The sequence below is a fragment of the Bombyx mori genome, chromosome 12 (assembly GCF_030269925.1).
Source record: "Bombyx mori chromosome 12, ASM3026992v2".
Taxonomy (NCBI): domain Eukaryota; kingdom Metazoa; phylum Arthropoda; class Insecta; order Lepidoptera; family Bombycidae; genus Bombyx; species Bombyx mori.
The window spans coordinates 323,172-346,297 of record NC_085118.1 but is presented as its reverse complement, the minus strand read 5'-3'; the positions used below and the strand labels follow the sequence as shown (position 1 = coordinate 346,297).

The 23,126-nt window shown below is 39.6% G+C and overlaps 1 protein-coding gene across 3 annotated transcripts in view; it reads left to right on the top strand.

Moving 5' to 3' along the window:
* The window catches only part of LOC101744796 (protein nubbin), a 205,715-nt gene that overhangs the window by 167,353 nt on the left and 15,236 nt on the right, over positions 1–23,126 (top strand). The window lies entirely within an intron of this gene.

Genomic DNA, 23,126 nt, shown 5'->3' with positions numbered 1-23,126 from the left:
CTCAAGGTGGGTGGCGCATTTACGTTGTAGATGTCTGTGGGCTCCAGTAACCACTTAAAACCAGGTGGGTTGTGAGTTCGTCCACCCATCTAAGCAATAAAAAAAAGTGTGTGTGTCCGCTCCGACGCACGACTGGAGTTTACTGGATATAAAAAATTAAACGAAACAATACGAGAAATAGTTCTATATTACGACAACACGATACACTACAGATTATTAACAAATTAACGAGACACAAAACAAACGACTAACAAATATATGAAAATACAATAATGAGAGAAACGCGCGATCAGTACGAGGCTTTGTGGCGGACTGCCGGCGCAGCAGCCCGGCGTCACCTGCGATAACGCATTTCGTGTGACATGCGCAATCAGGCGCATAACGCATTTCGTGTGACATGCTAGTACGATTTTGGTCCCCATAATTTTCATACCCCGGGCCTATATATGTAAATCGATTCTAAAGGAGTAAACTCCAAAAAAAAGATGCATAAAAAAATAAATATACTAAAAACACAAACGATCCGTCCGTGCGCATGTCGAGTCACACGAGCAAGTCCGGAGCCGAACACAGCGCGTCGCGTCGTGTCGACAGCAGCCTGGGACTACCGAGCCGCCCGTGGACAGCGGCACGGAGTCGCGAGTCGATGTGCTGCGTCATTCTCAGAGTACTTCATGCTGTCGAACAAATGCGTAGTGTTTTATAAAAATATGTACTTATTAAATTTTACAACGTTTTCACATACACGATTACGATACGACAGCGGTAGGCAGCGGCTTGGCTCTGCCCCTGGCATTACTGAAGTCCTTGGCGACGGTAACCACTCCCCATCAGGTGGGGCGTTTGCTTGTCTGCCTACAAGGGGAAAAAAAGATTAATAGCTGTTGTGAAGCAATCCTGCTTTCAGAATGAATACTACGAGGGTCCTTAGCCCTTGTGGTAGCCAAGACATGCGATATGACCTTGTCGCGTGTGTTGAGTGTCGTCAAATCCCAGGAGCACGGTAAGCCTAGGTTCAGCCTTTAACGGTTTCTATAAATAATAGATAAATATAAAATAAATAAAGACGTAATTCATCTAGTAATTAGTAGGGCTGGTTCACATTTAACAATGAGGTACGGATCCCAGTTTATGTGGAGGCGTCGTCCGAAAGGCCACATTTCGCTATTTTAGCTTCAATTTACAATTCGTCCGTCTTGTTGCCTGCTCGGTTTCGGACTGTTATTCATTTTTAACCGACTTCAAAAAAGGAGGAGGTTCTCAATTCGACTCTATGTTTTTCTTTTGTTACCTCATAGCTGTTGACTGGGTGAATCGATTTTGATGATTCTTTTTTTATTAAAAAGCTGACGCTTCCCGTGTGGTCCCATTACAATTTAGTCCAGTTCTGATAATGGTATCCATGAGAAAATCATATAAGTCTTAAATTTGCATTAAGTACGTGCGCGGCAAATAGATGAATAACTCAATATCACGCCAATCGATTTCGATGATTATTGTTTTTAGTGTATATTAAAAATTTTTCGGAATATCTTTTTTTTCTATTTGAAGTCGGTTTTTGTTAAAGCATGTCTATTTACAGTTTATACACTACTCCAGTGTTCGTTCTGTTTCCATACTCTATCCGGAACCCCGGCGCCGGCCACTGACGACCAGTGAACAGCGATCTGGTAATCGTTTATCGCGGCAACATCACGACCGATCGCCGACTCGCAGACTCGCCGACTCACCGACTCACCTCGCAGAACATTGTAACTGATATTTACAATTAGATTACAACACGAGAGGAAACTCCGAATTCCATTGTTCAGTGTTCGGGAATTACGTTTCCCTCTAGACTCGTACGCTCTAGACAGAGTTGTGGTAGTGTGGTGACGGTGGCTGTTGGTTGTTTTTTATTTATTTTTTTATTGCTTAAATTATTGGACGAGTTCGAATCGCTCGACAGATCGAACGTCCGACCTGCGTACATTGTCAGCGACGCCCATCGAGTACTAATACAAATAATCAAATAATATATCGCGTGGAGCAACTACTATCGAGGTAACCTAAACTACTTTTTTTTTTTTTATGCTTGCTATGTTTCTGCATCCGCTTCGTTCGGTGGTAACGATCGATAATTGTGCTTTAAGTAATACTGTTACATTGTCACACAAACAAGTCTGTAACACGGTCTATAGGAAGCAATTAAAATTTGAAATCAATTTGAATTTTGAGGTCGTCGTGGCGTAAAGGTTAAGTCGTCCCGTGCATTCGTATCTAGCGATGCAACGATGTTCGAATCCCGCCGCAAGTGGGTACGAATTTTTGTAATGAAATACGTATTTAACAAATGTTCACGATTGACTTCCACGATGAAGGAATAACATCGTGTAATAAAACCCTAGAACTTATATCTAAAGGTGGGTGGCGCATTTACGTTGTAGATGTCTGTGGGCTACAGTAACCACTTAAGACCAGGTGGGTTGTGAACTCGTCCACCCATATAAGATAGAAAAAAAATATTTTTTTTTGTCAAAAAGTGGGTAACCGATCCTCTCCGCCTATAACATAACTAAAAAATTGTATTCAAACAACCGCAAACATGCGTTTTGTCATCATGTTTCAGTTGTCGTAATAACATTTAAATGATTATTGTACATAATATTCCAAATTTGAAAGTTGGTAGAATAAGGCCGGTGCGTTATTAATAGAGAGACAGCGAGCGCGGGGGGCGGGCAGGTCACGAGCGCTCCACAAACGGCCGGCAACAGAGATTTGAATACTAGATAATTAATATCTCTTTATTAGCGTTCCGAATATTTCGATTTATGAAGATATTACGAATGCCTTTGTGTTCGCCGCGTTGCGTCAATCAATTACTGTCGATATTGTGGCCTCAGATGCATTATGGACTTCGGACTTAGGTTTAATGATTATGAGATTGCGTTATGAGCTTAGTGCCGTGTTCTTTGTCACAGAGCTTAAGTGTTAGTTCGAGACGAAGCAAAAATAAAAAATCCCTATACAACTTTTCATACTTACGAACCCTGATATCTAAATTACACTATATTTATTAGGAATCATTTATTTGGTAGAATTACAGCAAAGATTACTAAGTGTATGTACTTATGAGATAAGCTCCGAAAGCCAACAACATGTCACCCCTGATCACTTGTACACAACTGAATGTTTGGTCTAACAGTTTAATGAACATAAGTCGGTAAGATCGACGGAAATAATTTAACTATTTTAACATTAATTTAAACATATAAAACTCATTCATCTAAGCTAATAAGCTAATCCAATATGCTCAATACTATAATATTAATTTAAAATTATCATGACCTTATTCTATTATTGAGAGGATACCCGTGTGCAGTCCCGGTTTCTTCCCCAAGTAACTATATGTTCTATTGTTCCGAGTTGTTTCTAAGTAACTCTTCCCCTATCTAGCATATTGGTGGTAGGCATATCGTGATCCCGCACTAATTCTGCGGTGAAACTATGGTGTCTTCCGACTTGAAGGGATGGGACTTTTCTTCTTCTTGTCTTTATCCCACATTACGTAGATCGGTGCAGCTGCATAGGGATTCATGAGTTTTTGGACCAGCCGTTTATCTGACGACAACCCTCCTTGGGTTATATTTCCAGTAGTATATCTATTGCAATGTGTCATAAGGAGGGACTATTTGATTTTCTTTTGGTGTTTCTTTTGTTTCATCCGTTTTTGGTTCTGTGATGTGTTTTTTATTTTTTGTAAACATTGATGATGCTAAAATTTAGATATTCAAATAACAAAAAGAATAAGACGATGAAACTAACACTGAAATGACTCTTAGTGACGCTCGTGTTTGCCCAAGTGTCCGCGGGCACTAGTAACGTGCTTTGTCCACTTCTGCTAACAAAAGGCATGAGTTAATTCCACAAACGTTATTTTTTTCTTAAGTAGCTATTTTTACAAAGACATTTTAAATCAATCACTTAAAGAGTCTCGATTGCAACATTAACTGAGAACTCTAAAAAACCAATTCATTAATCAAAGTTAAACGATTAAAGCAAGACCACAATAAAAGATCACTTAACATCGCATTTACCGTCTAGAAGGGTTACGATCGTATTACCAATATAAATGATTTTCGCACGAGCTAATGGCTCCGATGATCGCAAGTGGCGAGGTGTGTGCGCTACGGAGATGCGATCTGCGCGATGTCCATTAGCATGGCGCCTGCGTGTACGTCGATCGCTATCGCTATGTGACCGCGGGCGGCGCTATTAGCAAAAAACGTTAACAGGTACTCCTGAGTCCCGGGGGTGTGCTCTGTTATCTCAGCAGCTCACTATTGTATTGTTTATTTGCAGGTAGCCTCTCGGAATCTAAGACAAATCGCCTTGGTTTAACTATGCGACAAATAATTATTATACATACATATATCTATAACAAGACATTAACTGTAAGGTAACTGTAACATTTGTTGGTGGTAGGACGTCTTGTGGGTCCGCACGGGTAGGTAACACCACCCTCTCTAGTTCTGCCGAGAAGGAGTAATGCGTATCGGTTTGAAGAGCGGGGTACAACTCTTGTCTCATCGGTAACCACTTAAGATCAGGTGGGCCGTGAGCACCTCCACCCAACTAAGCAATAAAAAAAATGGTTTGATGAGCACTCGCTAATTGTAGAGTCAATATTTGTTGTTGTTCGAAATTAATATTATTTGTATGAAACTATTTATTTTAGGCTGTTTATCTTTACTTTCATGCTACTCACATTAGGTATATGGCTACATTTTGAGCTGTTATTTGAATTTGAGGAATGATATGCTCATTTAATGATTTAAATATACAATATTATATACTTTTGACGTTATTCTTCTGGAATGTAGCAATTTGCACATTGCACAATAATTCTGATATCAATAAATAAATCGAACGGTAACCACTCACCATCAGGTGGACCGTATGTTCGTCAGCCAACAAGGGCAATAAAAAAATATCATACTGTTATTTTTTGATCAGTTGCCCCTGATCCTGCTGTAAAGCCACGTATTAAGAAATGCGGCTTGAAAGACGGTCCGTTGTTATAAAAATGCGGGAAAAATTGCCATCATATCCTGTGTTAGGCAGCGCGCTGTCCCCGGCAAATAGGTAGCGGACCATCTGACTCGTGTTTCAATTACTAACGAGAACTAACATTCTTTCCTTTGTGGCAAACCTTAGGAAGACAACGTTTAAAACGACAACGTATAAAAATCAAATCGGAATCTTAAGAATCAATAATAAGTTTAAATAATTCTTATAACGTAGATTGGTGACGATGGTGACAGAATATTACCTGTTTGTCGCATGAAGAAACGGAATTACGACCTCATACAAGCGGGCGGTGCTCTTCGTATACCGTCAAGTTCATAAAATCAGAATTAACGTGCAGATCTCGGCTCCTCAGTGAGGTAATAGAGGACATACCGGAGCGGCTACAGAGCGAGGAGGGACCGAGAGGGACAAACCTTATTAGGTGAATATGCACTCCAATTTACAGTGGAATCGAATTTGCGGCGTCGAGTGGCCGGGCGGCGCGGCGCGGCGCGGCGCCCTCGCGAACGCCTTGATGGATTATTTGTGAAGTGGCCATTTGAAACCTTTCGCGCGTTAAAATGGAGGTAATCTCGAGCTCTCCTCCCTCGAACGGCGGCTCTCCCTCCCCCTCTCAGCCTTTCACCTCTCCTCACACCCTCTGCCCCCTCCCGGCTCGGTAAACAGCCCGCAGCTTCAGTTTTGTTTACCTAATCATTTTATTGCCCCTTTCTCCCTTCAGGCGACGAAATTTATTTGAAATCGAGTAAATGCGACAGATGTCCTGAACCCTTCTTACATCGGCCGCCTCCTGTATTACAAGCCGCCGTTAGATTTATCGCGAACGAAAAAATAGTATCCTGAGAAAAACTCGATCGCAAGCTGCGCGTAATTTTTACGTTTTTTACCCCAAAAACTGTGTCAGAGGGGTGCGGGGCGGCGGGGAGCGACAGGTCCCCGCGAAATCACTTTTTAGCAAAAAAAGAAGTAACGAACAATGCCGTGACCCATTTCCCGGCCGTGGGAAGGAATAACGACCGCGTCTCCGCGAACGGCAAGCTTTTTGCTGCATAAAAAACGCATTACCCCACTTTTTAAAAATTGTGCAATAAAAAGCGCGACGCTGAGCATCCATTGTTCGTTTATTGAAATTTCAAATTTAGAAGGGTGAGATTTATGTCGGAAATAACGGTTTTTTCGTAAAAAATCTGCGGAATCAGCTGCAACTCCGGTAAACACAAAACATTCGTTAGCGCTCCGGCACCGGGGGGCAGAGCCGTGACCCACTCGCCTTACAGCACTACGTTTGAATCAACCCTTAACTCGTTTGTAATACACCATAGACCGGTACCGTGCTGTGCAAGAATAGGTTTTCTTACAACATAAAAATACATGCGGTACCTACATGAAACAAACAAAGTAGCCCATAATCGTGACTTGTTCATTGGCTGTAGGCAAGTTTGAGTCTAGATTGAAATAGGTTATCCAAACACGTTTATATATCTACCTATATATATTTTATTATATATGATTTAAAAAAGGACATATCCTAGCTTAAAACTAAATTGATTGATTCTCCTCGAGTCGTGTTCCTCATGTCTGAGGGTCGTGACCACCATCACCCATGAGCTTCAATTTTAGGATCTTTTTCCACTTTCCCCTGTCCACGGCGTCATGCAGCGCGCTGTACACTGTACTGTCCAAAGCGGTGCGGATCTGATCGGACCAACAATATTTATGTTTGTGTAATCAAATTGATTGATTACACAAACATAAATGACGAATACAAACGCATGCAATGTCACTGTTTGCCAAATACATATATTTTGGAAGTTGTCTCCGACCGGGTATCGAAGCCGCATCTCGTGCCTCAATAATGACGATCCGGGCGAGACGAGCCACTGACAGTGACGCTATCCGAGAGTCTGATCGTCACGTGACCATCTTCCTTCGCAGTAAAAGTCGTTCATCAACGCAACATATTAAGTGCAATAATACTATTATATTTTAGAATATTAGATTTTGTATGTATATTAACATCTCAATGCTCGTTGTCTAGCGGGTGAAACGTCCAGTTCCTTGTCCTCCAGTCGAGTGCGATGTTTCAACTGGTTGGATTAGTCATGCCCCTGTGTGCTTAGTGCGAGTTTTTTAACGTTCTCGATAGCGTAAAAGTTAACACAATTTTATATGCAGTTGGAAAGTTTGCCTACGTTTGCCGACTTCATATGGGCGCTGTTCCGACTTCATACAAATTAGAATTAACTTCTACGCGATCGAGATCGTTAAAAAACTCGCACTAAACACACTGAAAGATAAGATACCCGTTGTTGTTGTATTGTTCTAATGAGGTTGCAATCCCGAAGGCCGGTATCGTTTTTAGAGTATATGTACCTACATACAGAGAAATGCAACACGTGTTTACGTATACGTTCACGTGAATGAGTAGCGGCAGACAAATAGATCCAACCCGCATTTTTTATATTAGCAACTGATAGTGCGTAATGTGAGGTTCACAACGGTACCTACTTCTGCCGCATTCCAGATCCTATAGTGGGACAGGTGTTGGTTGTATCTACGATACAGTTGAGGAGACTGTTGCCTCCAGTCACAAGGTGACTCTTAGCATCCGGTAGTAAATTGCCGCCAAGATCCCGTGATTTATTGTATTATAAAAGAAGCGTTTTGTGAAGTGTTCTGTTGCCTGTGTCTCAAACTGCTCGTTGATCTGACGGAGGTAGCAAAAACTGATCGCAAATCGAACTTAAACCAGTGAACCAGTACCGCAGTAAACACAACCAAGTAGGTACATCAGCGCGTCTCTATCGGCGTCATTAGCAACATTGTAACTAACAATGTCGGTGGATGTCTTTACAATTAATTACTGTCATCGCACTCTCAGTCGACACGATGTTTTTTTTTTTTGAGAAATAACTGCTATTCATTGTTGCATACTATGCTTTGATCTGATTAACTCAATTGATGATATTTAAATAAATGCTGCCCTCAATCTTCAGTCGCCTGCGTTGGGGATATAAATGTATATTAACGATTCAAAAACGTGGAAAAAATACGGTTAATCTCTCTGCTTTTGCAATTTACAATGTCACGAATAATTTTCTTTTTTATTAATCAGAAAGGGAATACTAAAATATTATTATACTTAAAAATTACACGATAGTGATCAAGTGAAATGCAATTTTCAGCTCAGTGTAAAGTGGTACTTAAATTTTGGAAGTTGGACCTGTTGAAGTTTGTTCGGGTCGGTCCAACCGCCCCGCATGCTTCTGCCGCGAGACAACCAGCCTCCGATATCAAGGAAGGAAAGCCATTACTACCATCTTAAACTTATATATCAGGCCAAGCAGAGGCATTTTCTGTATGCTCATGCCTGGTCTCCATAATAAGCATCTTCTGAGATTGAACGCAATTTTTCTACATTTAGTGCATTACATCTTCACAAGAAGATCTACTGTGGTTGATGTACTGTTAGTTGACTTCGATTTGTTCCCAAACTATACGATCTTCATCAAGATTGCCATATTCGTATGCTATGCTAATAAAAAAAAATTAAATTCCTCGTATACTTTGTAAAAAAATTCAATGCTTACAACAATCTATACTGCTACGATATCAAGTAAATATTTCAAAGTTAAATAGAAATCGTAAAATGTATTTTTTTAACTAATTATAAAAATAAATTACTAGATCGAAATCCGCGCGTTGTTCTTAGAAAGTTCTGAAGTATTTCTAGGGCATTGAACTTTCACAAACTAGGCGGGACGAGATAGCCATTTACATCGCTCCTCTGAAATCCGCTCCGAGGGCACTCCGTATGCAAAGCAGGCGAGAGGCGGAGCTTACGTAAAAAACGCCCTCCACACCTGCGCGATAAAAACTTTTAAAAAAAATCTTAAAAAATCCGAGAAGGGCTTAGACAATACACAACCAACCCTACACAACCCTACACACGCGCTCTCCGTGTATAGCGTATGTGTAGTGAGCGTGTCTAGTACATATATGAAACACAATACGTTTTTCACTTTTGACTGTTAACATTTTTTATATTCCATTAGGGAGAAACAGATGCCTTTAATAATAATTTGTGTTCTGAATATTTTGGTTGTCATCTAATGCACGTGTTCAATATTGGTTGATGTTTTATGGTCTTAGTTAGCTCGTGAGTTCCAAAGATGAGGTCGAATTGTGTAAGTAATGGCTATCCCGCCCTGCAGATAGGATGGCCTTAATGTTTCGCGCCAAAACAAACCAGGATCAAGAAAGATCTTTGTAAAGATAAAGTGTCCGTGTCGCATTGACCAGGTTGTAACGTCAAGGCCGGTCACATAATTATTTTTTACTAGTGGTCGCCCTGTAGTCGAAATTCGACTATAATTAATTGAAACTATAAGTTTGTACACTATTATGATTCTATTTTCAAAGACTATTATACTTCTGTAATCACAAATTTCGCCAAGACTACACCATAGAAAAATATGAATAAAGACAAACAATATTTAATATATTCTCAATTTGACCACAGACGTCAAGAACAGAAGTTTGACAATAAATAAATAGTATGCATGCGTGTGTGCGTCAAATACATGGTAGTGTGTGTAATGTTTTTTTTTTAATGATTTAATGTATTTTTAGGCATAATTAAAAAAAAATTAACATTCTGCACTCCTTCTCTATATTCTCTATAAGTGTGGGAAATTTCATACTCCTTCGTCCGCGCAATTTTCATAAAAAGGGTGCAAAGTTTTTGCTTCACGTATTAATATATAGATTCAGAATTGTACATTTACATATATTACTGCAATACACACTTTTAAAATTGATAATAATGAGTTATGGACCGTGTAAGTCAAATTATATTCAATCACTCGTAGTGTATCAAGAGGGACTGTTTGTAGAAGTGTGCTCTTCAATTTCACCGGTGTTTAATATATAATTTAAAATTCATGAAATTCTTGTCACATTTCTCCGGACAAAAAGTAAGCAAAATCATATTTTAGACTTTTTTCTAAGTATTCGTTGTGTTATACGCAATTGAGAAAATATATTTTTTTTAAATATTTTAATAATGAAATAGACATAATATCATGATTTACGACGACAATGAAGGTATCCGTGCCGTATGGAATTAGGAATAGAACTGACTGATAGGTGGGGATTGTTCTCTAATAAAGGATCATAAGTGCTAGTCGGGAAAAGTGATGATGCAAGCAAAGCTAGGAACCAGAGGGTATCATAACAATTGGTAGCCTAAGGAACAATTCCAGCTACGCGCGGACGGGTAGGTGAGCTCATCCAGAGGGGATCTACCACGGGACCGGCGTCGCGACCTAATGAGAAGATCCGGCGATAAACTCAGTAGGTTAAGGATTATAAGCAAGATACCCCTCTAAAACATCGCCCAATACAGTGTTACTCTGTTCCATGGGGATTTTAAAATATTATAGTACAAGCTGAAGGACCGCCATGAATACACATTTAAAAATAATGAATACAATTGATACCAGTACTTCAATCCTATATCTTAAGATAAAAAATAATATATGCGCGGTGGCTCAATCACAGCGTCATGTCCAAAGCTGATGTGCATGTTCAAAACACGTTTATTTCTTAGATCGCTGGGCAAGCTCACAGCCCACCTGGTGTTAAGTGGTTACTAGAGCCCATAGACATCTACCGCGTAAATGCGCCACCCACCTTGAGATATAAGTTCTAAGGTCTCAAGTATAGTAACAACGGCTGCCCCACCCTTCAAACCGAAACGCATAGCAAAGCAGTAGCTTCACGGCAGAAATAGGCAGAGTTGTGGTACCTACCCGTGCAGACTCACAACAGGTCCTACCACCAGTATGAAACCTTAACAACAAGAGGGTTGTGCACTTCTCTACGCATTTACAGCAATAAAAATGGTAGGTTTATACCAATAAAAACATTTAACCCGAGATCGCCGTAGACATACCTAGTACCAAATGAAACGTGTATGTACCCTTGTATTAAATTTGCGAATTTGTTGATTGCTGTGGAACGCGATGCAGCCGGTGAACTGTGAAAGTTTGCTCAGAGGGTCGCGAGGGCTTGCCCTCCTACAGAGGGACGTTCGATTCCTGCTTTGATCTCAGCCCTTGAATGGACACCGGCTGTCAGCGACACAGCGACGCTGGTCACTCGAGATAAAGCGAACTGTGTTTTCAATTTACAAAATGCGATATAAGATTAAAGACTTCCTTTTGGGGACGTTTAAGGTTTCGTGCCACGAAAACTAATAACGATACACTTTGCTTCGGTGAAACGGTGCCTCGACTGCGTTCTTTCAGGAGTACACATACCTACTGAAGCTTTGAAGTTTGATAAATTTGGTTTATCTCCGTGCTCTTGACACAAAGCTTAAATACTTTGGTGTGTATTCATGACGTTAACTGATCCCAGTGACGACCTCAATAAATTTTCTCTTTGTAAATATTTTAAGTAACTGCTTAAATCGCAAAAATGACAATAGACGTACGTTGACGTATACATATAGAGCCCATAGAGACATATAAACATACATACGATTTTAAGAGACAATCGTGATTATCAAATCTATTCATGGGATCAAATTTAGTTTTTGACTATAAAGTTAAAGTTCAATACTTAAATCGGATTCACAAAGGCTGTTTATACAAATCGTATCACACACATCATCATTACATTTAATGACATGAAACCCATTACCGCGTACCGCATGAAATACGATGCAAGACATCAAAATGAGATTAAACCAATTTATAATATTTATTCGACCGATATAAATTATTAAATAAGGATATGCCCGCATCATGAGACGAAGTTAGTTTTTTTTATAGATGATGGCACGTGACCCCTCCGCCCCCCATCGGTAACGAGCCCGTCGATAGCGGAAGGGTTAAGTCGCGTGGCGTTCCCCTGCCCCCCGGTCCCCACGTGCCGCGACAGCTGCGTCCGCGCATTGTTAAGACCACCATTCATTCCCGATCAGCACTTTCTTTGATTCCGATTTCGATTTCACTGCAGCGTTATCGGAGGAGATCGTTACCGATTCACGTTTTAATATTAATCGAATTCACGTAAACGATTTATTGATTTAATAGATTTTTAATGTGGCTTTCACAATGAAAAATACTTTTTTTTTAAGTTTTGTCAACATAAAATTACAACAAAATTAAATTGTATTTATTTCAACAATCATATCGTAACCAATCAGGTTAAGAGGATAACTTGAATTAAAAAAACAATTAGATTTTTAGTGTGTTGAACATGTCGATAATATAATGTTTAGATCGTCGTTTAGTAGTCAGTGAATACGTTTTTAACTTTTTAATAAGTTTGATATCTCCCTTCAAAGCCTTCGATCTAAGAAATGGAAAATTAGTATTAGCATTAACAAATCTAGTTCTTCTTTAATAAAACTCGCTCCAATGATTTGAGATAAGCATCGTAGGCGCATTGAACTGGTTTTGAGCGGTTATGAGAGACTGGAACAAATAATTTTTTATTTGTATATATTCCGGACTTAATTTAATTACACGATGCTTTTCCTGGATCGTGGCAGCTGTTTGCTACTAAGTATTTGGCACGTCTCTCCTGTGACAAGTAGCTATTAGCCTTCAGATTTAAAGTTCAGTACCACTAACTCGCTGGTACAAATTAGGCTCACACATCCACCTCACAAACGTTAAAATATTGATACTCACCGACGCGCGAAGTTTCATTTAAAAAACAGCGCAGGCCGACAACTGGTTGTTAATGTTCAGGAGTAGTTCAGGAGGCTTTCATAGTCTACTTACTAGATTAGATAGCTTGCTTGTGCATAATAATATTGATTATTTGAAGCTTCCATGATACATTTCCCTCGTGAGTCAGTATACCTGTTTGCTATTACTAGCAACAATGGCCAGCCGAGTCCTCTCCTGGGAGTTTATCGATATTAACTGTAATAACTACACATTTGAAGAGACCGCGAGAGCGAGCAATACAGTATGCTCAACAGTACGTTTGGTAAAATAACTTTACATATTAATCTCGTATTCGTTTTACGTAGATGAGCAGACAAGTTTAGAGGCGGACCGATGTTAAGTGATTACCAGATCTCATAGAAGGCGCAGAGAGAATGCTTTTTTATTTTTATTTTTTTATTGCTTAGATGGGTGGACGAGCTCACGGCCCACCTGGTGTTAAGTGGTTACTGGAGCCCATAGACATCTACAATGTAAATGCGCCACCAACCTTGAGATATAAGTTCTAAGGACTCAAGTACAGTTACAACGGCTGCCCCACCCTTCAAACCGAAACGCATTACTGCTTTACGGCAGAAATAGGCAGGGTGGTGGTACCTACCCTCGCGGACTCTTAAGAGGTCCTACCACTAGTAATAATGCTGCCTTTAGTGTGTATGAGGTTGACAAATGGATTTAATTCAATTCAGATTTCCATTCATTAATGACCAATCCACCATATTTACGCACGTATAATTGTTTCTTAGCACATACAGAGTAACGCGGTGGGCTGACCGTCACTGTGAGTGCTCTAATGTAGCCATTACGTATTGTTACGACACCTTCTTACAAATAGGACGAAACTATGCGCTTGCCTTTAGTAACTGAAAGCGGAAAATTAACGGATCGTTTGTCTTCTCCTAACAACTCCCACTAGAGAAATAGAGAAAGTTTGCATGCACAAACGAATGCGGTTATTTTAAACGAACGTATAATTCCCAGACAAAAGTGTGAAATAAAGTGAAGCATACTGTACTCCGCTTACATGTCGCCGGATCTTACCCGGGACATGTGTACACAATCGGCAACTGTTTGCTCCGACCGGCCCTCGGCTGTGTTTGCGAGTTGCTCATATTGTACTTATCACAAATTCATTTTACAATATTCCCAGTTTGCTTTCCCTCATGAAACTATGTACTGATTGTGTAGAAAGGGTTTGTTTTACGAACATTTCACTGTTATTATTGGCCTTTTACTTTGATTGTAAATTGTAAGAGTTAATAGTGCAGCGCTCAAGTTATTATTTTGATTGGATGGTCGCTTCGATGTCTCAATCATTTCGGATCTGTCGACGAGATTGCTAGAACCAGTTTCCGTTCAGTTTTAAAACTGTCTTCTGTTAGTGCCACTCTCGATACTGTTAGTTTTCCTGCCCGTTTATATATCGATACGTATCATTGACTACATACGAGTATGTACATGCACAATAACATATAAAAAACTGAACAAAGCAAGGCAGGTATAAAAAACGAGTCGTCGAATCACAACATCTACATAACACTTAACCCTTGCCCCGGGCCGAATGTAAATCACATGGTAATATTATGTAAAACGTTCGAAGGGGATTGGGCCGTCCCATCCCGCGACACGCGCTCCGCTGAAGGGTTAGGGCACGTGATTAATGACGTCACAGCGCATGTGCGACTCCGCGTCATATTCCACGAATTACTCGCGACAGTTTCGGTTTAAATTAAAAGTCGCATGATGAATGGCGCGATTAAGATTAGCCACGCCGTTAGGGTTAACGGGTCCCGGCGACGGACCGACGCACGATTCGGTTTGCTATTACTTATATGTCGTGATCAATGTTGTGATTCTACACTAGGTATGTCCACGTTTAATACGATGTTACAAAATGTAATGAAATAGAGCAGAGTGCAGAATAACCGTTGACAAGTTTTCGGAATTGCGTTTGAACCGAGCATCGGGTAAAAAAACTCTAAGAGTGAGGCGTCTGCAGATTTGTGCTAACATTCACGTAGTCGAAGTGTGGTCCATGGGCTCCGATAACGGAACAACTTCAAGCGTTTCCCAATTTTGGCTCCGTTCTTCGCGAGACGTAGACATAATTAAAATTTATTTTACGGTTTGATCTTCTTTTGGGTTATTGTTATCATATTGCCAAGTTTTGAATACTTTAAAGTTTTCGTGGTCATTAGATGGTCATTAGGTAAAGTTTATCTGGAGCGCAGGACCTACTACATTTAGAAATACTAATAAATTTTGTTAGAATAGTTAATTACCAAGCGGCAGTAAGTACAATAGTTATTGAGACAGTTAAGGAGCGCTTACTAATGATTGGCAACAGTTTGGAGCCACAAGGCTGCTGACCGTGGTGATGTCCACACGCTATCAATCTGTTACAATAAATCGCGAATCTGTTCATTATCGGTTGTACGAAACCCGTCAACATTGCTGGCCAACAATTAATCTTTTTGTTTACTTATTTATTTACTTACCTAGCTTGTTGAGGAATTAATTTTTATTGTACTGTTGTAAATTTTGACCTGTGACAAAAATAATAAACAAAATTAGTCAATCAGCATAACCTTCAAGCGAGACATTTGAATATATTATTTTTTCCAACGTAGGCTTTATATTACCTCATATGATTTGAACACTAATTAGAGCAAAGATCGTGTGTCGATAGCGTGTCGGTGTTGAGCGCGGTGCTGCGTCTGGTCTGGTCTGGTCTGGGCGGGGCGGGCGGGCGGTCCGAGGGCGGGGGGGACGGTGCAACTGCAGATATTGATTAGCGCAATCGCCGCACGACTTCTCTTTGTCTCTCGAACTGTATGCCGGTCGGTACACATTCTTATAACGAAATAGCACGGGACAACCTTTCTCAGATTTCATCAATTGCAGACATTATTAAAAAGAGCTAAGCTCGCAAATGTATTTAAATATAAACTCGAATACATTATGTATATCGATGCTTGAAAGGCAAAAGTGACTAAGCGACAATGCGTGAACTTTACACTAGACTAATTTAAAATTGAAATTAATTTAAAACATACCTGAGAAATACCTGAAAAAAAATCTATTTTAACGAATCTAGCTGTAGGATTGAAATGATTTTAATAGACCTAGAAATATATATTTTTGCGCATCGAATATGGTTATTGCCTATCATTAAATGTACAAAGCAGTTATTGTCGCTTAGTCACGACGCTTGAAAGGCAAATATGTATTTAATACATATCTTTCATTTTCTTGAAATTCCTATAGCTACGTCACTTTCACGGCAAGTTCGTTAAATATAATGATTATGTATATGAAAAGTCGGAAAATTTACAATTAGAAAGGATAAAACAAATAGATGACCCCGTAACTCCGGCACAAGTTTCGCTGCGACTATCGCTAAATATATATAAAATGGAATAAAATATAAAATGGTTGACATGGAAATGACAGAAACTCTATGTAGTTCCCACAATAATCGCCCAACGTTTTGAATCCACACATTTTGAAGAAAGAGACAAGCTAAAGTATCAACTAACTTTATTCATTTAACGAAGCAAGATTTGAATGTTTTATTAATTTATAACAACTCGCGAACTGTGTAGCTCGTTGCAGACTTATTATCATAATAATAGGCAGTCAGCACAGTCGTGATGCACAAAACGCCAGAACTCACCGTACAGCGTGTTGACGATATACAATAAGATGAATAAGCACATCTTATTCACGAAATTCCGTTAAAAATCAAAGGCCAAAAAACGGTCCCCTCGCCGCTGCTCTACCGAACGCAGCTCGATATCGCACTTGTGTGTTAATGTTTCAATCATTTGATGCTGTGAAACTTTGCTAATTAGCGTCACACTTTGATCTTTATTATGCATAAGGTAAAAACACGCTATTTTGAACACTTTTACGGTTTCTTTCGTTTCTTTCGATCTCGTGTCTCATGGACAGTGGTGACATGAACCTTGTGATGTCCATGGACTCCGCTTGCCCCTATGTAGATTGTAAACTGGTCTACCCATTAACAGCACTGAAAGAGTTTGTCATTTATTTTAAGTAACGATACCTCCTTCTTTAAACTAGGCTTGAAAAGTATACTTAACTCTTCCCCTTGTTGATGTCCAAGAACAACTATAACCACTTAAAGTCTAGTTGGCAGGGTCGTTTCCCTTCGATGACACTTCTACACGAGAGCGGTAGGCAGCGGCTTGGCTCTGTCCCTGGCATTGCTGAAGTTCATGGGTGACGGTAACCACTCATCATCAGGTGGGCCGTATTCTTGTCTGCCTACAAGGCTAATAAATAAAAAAAACATAAGGCCCGAACAAAACCTCCTTTGTAAGTCAGTTAAAGAATAATAATAAATACTAGTCATATCAATTTCTAAAGGACATAAGTACTATGTACAAAAAGGCAAATATTAACTCATACATAGATTGAATTTGAAAAAAAAAACTGCATCTAAAATGCCGCTTCGATCAATAAATTTCACGGCTATTTAATGCTTTTAAATTATGTAAATGCTGGGCACAGGGCCCCCGATGACGCGGTGCCACTAACCGGATCACATCGCAGGGGAGTACAACCCTTGCTTAAATAAATAGCACAGTTAACTGAGCGGCTTGGCATGAGCACGTAGCACGCACGCACAGACACAAACCTGTTCACGATCCTAAAGTATAATTAAATACCCTTACTTGAAACAGGTCAAGAAATAAGTACCTAATAAATTATTATTCAATAGCAAACATCTCTTAAATCTGGTTGAAATAGTTTTCTATTTAAAATAATGTACCTGGGTATACTTAGTCATTCCAGACACTAGTTCATAAACAACATTCATGACTCTGCCAAGATCAAATAGTCCATTAAAAATATTATAATCTTGCGACAATTCAGATCAAGGCCCACCCCACTGCGAATACCATTTAACGAGATGAATTGTAAATGCAAATACAAAACTAATTCAAAATGGCGGCGGTTCCTCCCCTCCCGTCGCCCGCCACCTCACGCCCCTCCGCCTCGCCAATTTAATCTAACTAGCTCAGAGACTGAATGAATTCTAAGACGTGTTTAGACTTTAAATTCTTCGAGAGTTCATTGTTAATAATTCTGCGTTTGTGGCTCGTGCGAGCCGCATCTAGCTCATCTACGACCAACGTTAACATTTATTCCGAAAGTAATTACCAACCTACGTACCGTGATGCGTGTTCACCAGTACTCACGGTTGCCTGTAGTGCGGCTTGTGCATAATAACAATTGACAGTGATAAAGGCGACGGTTGCTCTTAGCCTTGCCGTCTTCTAAGTTTTTTTCATACTTATCATTTAAACGCAAAACTTTCTCAAGAGGTTTGGTGATTCATAATATCTAGACAATCGCCCGACGGTACCTAAATATTTTCTCATTAACTAACAACCACATTGCTTCACACACTCTATTTTATTACAATGAAAGTTTTAGCTGTAAATTATAAATTATTTATTAAACAAGATTTGTAAATCCAAATAACAAAAACTATTAAAGCACTAAACCTTTCTAGATTTAGTGAACAGTTCTAAGTAACAGAATGTCATCAAGTTGGGTTGGTTGTCAAGAGTTGGTACGTATTTTCATATGTGTGTACTTACAAACGAAGAGTCCGCCGGAGCCTTCAACCTGGCACCTCAAGATGGGGGGCAGTGGTTATCTCGTGATGTCGATTGATTATCTATTAAATATAAAGTATGATGTTGACGCCACTGTGCGTTGTACAGAGCTGCCACGTAACGTAATACATGAGACATTTAAAAGCCATTACTGTCCAACGTCCGAGGCGGCCCGCGGGACCCCTTACCGTCAGGTGACACTCGAGTTTACGAGGACGCGACCCCTCGAGCGCCGGACCTCCCGGAGGCCTCGTGTAGATATTGTTTTGACATTTGTATTACAATTTTAGGGCAGGTTTTACGTACCTTACGTAATTGTAAATATACGACTTGGTTATTGCATTATCCGGTAAATGCCTTAGTCACCTTGTCAGCAACCACGGGACGACACGACATACCTACCGCTGTAAGCCTAGATACATTCTCAATGGTAGTGTATTTGCTGTTGATCTAAGGTAGACAGAAACATTGAACAGGGGACATATACGTATATAAACATAAGTATATTTGTGTAATACTTTATACTTCGTGCGTTCCAGTGAGATCAGTGCTGGATCCGATCAGATGCGACATAATAAGATTTAAAATAGTGATTTACCTATTTTATAATAAGATAATTATGCCGAGATTTACGATGCTCGTCTGTGGGAATCTTAATATGTGAACACACATTAGTATATTATAGAACGAGATATAAAATAGCATGCGCGGGGCAGAATACTTTATCCTTACGTGACGATTACGTCGAACACTCGTTCAAAAATATATATTTAAAAGGACAACTAATTATACTCTTTGGATAAACTCTTATAGAATAATTGAGACTCGATTCCATTTCTCAAAACAGCTGATAGCATTTACGCTTAAACTAGTTATTAAAGTCAACAATTTTCCATAAAATGTAATTAAATAACCATAACTCGACTAAGAGTAAGACACCAAATAAGATTTCCAATTCAACCCCTTAGTGTTTAGAGGGCACTTACTGAGGGACGACACGTGTCAACCCTTCAACTAAATCTTTAATTAAATATCAGCGAGGGTCGCGACGGCCTCTCGTGTTAATAAAATAGCACAAATACGAGAATCTGTGTCCATAAAAAGCTCATAAGTACGGTGTCGTGAGGGCTGGCCCGGCGTCGTAGAGCCTCTACGCCGTTGTCGCGCTCGTAGACATGCCCACGAAATTACGTAGACTTTGTAGACCAATTAAATTATATCATGCAAATTAGTACAAAAATGATCTGTTTAAATGTATGTAAATTGTACGTTCACGAGCGTCTTGAACCGACACGACTTTACCACCGATTCGGAATGCAGCCTCTTTACTGAGAAGAATTACCAAGAAACATAGAGCTTGCTCTTTTCTTTTATAAACTTTTTTACATTTAGTGGATCGTCGATGAAATGTTGCAACATTAAGATTAGGGTGCAAGGAGGATACGAGCCAACGGAAACCATAACGATTCGCGTAACACAATGAATAAAACGTACTCAAAATAAACAGCAACTTGAAACAACAAACTATTCAAAGAAGTCTTCTAAGAGCGAATATTATAATAGTAGCTCTTTTGAACCTAAACAAATACAAATCTCGACACACGAATCTCAGTCTAAGCTCGAAAGAAATAAAGCGGAAAATCTCTTGTTCGATGGATCGACGAAGATTTGAAAACGTAAGAAGCTGTACGTACTCGTAATTGAAATGCATCGGATTGAGATGCATGAGTTCAGAGGGAGGCTGAGGTCAGAGGGAGACGGGGTGCGGGTGCGGGGGCGGGGGGCGAGGGGCGAGGGGTGGAATTAAACTTTCATCGGCCTCTGTTTGCCAGCATTAACATAACAAAGGTTTCGTGTAGAGATACTGAGAGATAGAGGTGGAACTCACATTAATAAGTTTTGTATGCTGAATTTTTTTCAGTATCAGAACTATAGTATAGCGTGTGATTAAATGTATTATATGTACTACACATAACTAGCATTCTATTAAAATACATTTTCGAGACTGTGTCGTGACTGGGTTTTTAAAGTACTATAATGATAAAATCTTAATTTTTATTTCACTTTTCAATATCGATCAAACAGCACTTGGTTATCTTTTGACCGTCGCACCCTCTTATTCTGAAGAATAATCGAACACGAAACTCAAAGTAAATTATTTCTCGATGCCCTTTCTATTCATTGTTTGGTCTACGGTAAGCGGTCACTCTTTACCATTGTAATGCTTTGAATGGAGGAGCCCTCAAAGGCGCGACCTTCGACCTGCATGTACTTACTGAACCCGACCTCACTCCTTTGTCAAGATACTCATCTTGACAAATTGCACTTTTAAAATAAAGTCAGATGGGAATTTTTATTTTTTATTGCTTAGATGGGTGGACGTGCTCACAGCCCACCTCGTGTTAAGTGGTTACTGGAACCCATAGACATCTACAACGTAAACGAGCCACCCACCTTGAGATACAAGTTCTAAAGTCTCGGTATAGTTACAGTTACAACGGCTGCTCCACCCTTCAAACCGAAACGCATTACTGCATCACGGCAGATATAGGCGGGGTGGCGGTACCTACCCGCGCGGTCTCACAAGTGGTCCTACCGCCATTGCTTTCCCTCAGATTCTGATGATTTATTGATGAAACTCAGTCACAAGGACTTTTCCGTCGTCTTCACAATTCGGCCATTTACTGACTGGTAACGACAGGAACACGGCTTCAGGGGCTGTTCATCCAGGGGTTCTGATTGAATCTTAACTAGAGACTTGAGCCTTAACATCGTCCGATCACTGGATACGAAAACATTGAGCGTCTTGCCCATTAGCCCATTGCGTTACATCTCTCACTTTTGAATTGCCTTTAGGATCGCGTCCTTCAACAGCAGATGTCACTTGTCTAAATTATTTTCTAAAATAAATTGAAATTGAATCTTAAATCTACTTGCAACATGCGCTTGATATCATCTAGACTATGCACACAAAAGCCAAGTCGGTACAAATTGGCTAAGCTTAATTCAGGTCAATATTCAGTTAAATTCGGCCTTGACAGTTAGTGGTGTAACTGAGCAGACAAGCCCAAATAACGCCAAGCAGATATATCTGTATAAGCTCCGTCATTCGAAGAAGGTAGACATTCAAAACATAATTGCAGGATCCCGGCCAGAAAAACATTTAAACGAAATATGAAACTGTAAGAAAAAAAAACCTAAAATGTATTTTTGTTCGAACCATCGATTATCCAGTTATCGATATAATACACCAATTATTGTTAATTTAAAAACACAATAAGAATAGGTTCGAGTCATCGTCGAAATAAGAAAATTTGTAATATTGTTGATTATAAGATTAGTCCAGCCTTTTGAGACGCGACACAGATCGTAAATAAGATAAATACACAATCTAATAGTGTTGTTTGAATGACGTTCCTTTGTGCGGCTGCTGCTCAACAGAGTCGCTGTATATCGTTAAATACATATGCACGTATGTATATAACATGTATGTACATACGTCGCACGAAGATGGTCGCACTCAACGCCGCTCCTCAACTGGAACCCTCTACCGTCTTCCACAAGCAGCTCTAAGCTAATATCCGTCGTTAAAACTTGTCATAGATCATTTCTATTCTCTGACGTGGTCCTTAATTTAATTTTTTCGTATAAGTTTTCTAGTTTTAGCTTCTCTTTAGGTGTGTCGGAAGCGAGTTTATCTTAAAAATTGTGGTACCTTTATACAACTTTTATTTTTATACAAATTTTAAAACGATTTTTAATGTGTGCGTTAATTTAAGTAAATAGATTTGTTGTGTCATTTAAAATTAAGTTATTTCTTAAAACTTAATTCGCAGTTAGCTTATTCGTTTTATAACAGTTTTTAGTTTACAGTTGTCGTGGATATATTATGTAGATTGGTTCCACAAACGGGAGCTAGTACGTGTGGTGAGTCCGTGCTGGTGTGTACCACTGCTCTGCCTATTTCTGCCGTGAAGCCATAGTACTTTTCGGCTTAGAGGATGGGACGGCCGATGTACTATAAAACTGAGATTTAGAATTCATGTCTCAAGATGGGCGGCGGCATTTAGGTTGTAGATGTCTTAATAATAAACAAAAACAAAGTTAAACAGAGTAATTCCTGATGTGGCTGTAAATACCGTCTTCAAATCAAAAAATGATCAAAGAAGAAAGTACACTTCGTACAAATTACGAATGGTGAAATTATGTTGAATTTACTGGTGGTGGAGCAGATTATAAGCCCACACGGATCGGTACCACCGTGCAGCCTTTTCTGCCGCGAAGCTGCGTTCCGGTTTGAAGGCTGGTACAGTCCTTGTACAACCGAACTCGCGCTTCAAAGTGGGTCTCCGGTAATTATTTAACGCCAGATGGGCCGTGAGCACGTCAACCAACTACGTAATAATAAAAAGATGTAATCTGACTATACTGAATAAATTAACAGTATGTTTCAAATTATATTAGTTAAATATTTAAAAAAAATTCCCGCTGAGTTTCTTGCCAGTTCTTCTCAGGACGGAGGTTAGTTTTTGTGAATTGGCGGTAGTTCTTTTTGACGTTCAATAAGTATGTACTTTCATTGAAGTTGAATATTTTTTTATTTATTTGATCTGATTTGATTTGATAACACTATTCTATTGCCACGTATACGTGTATA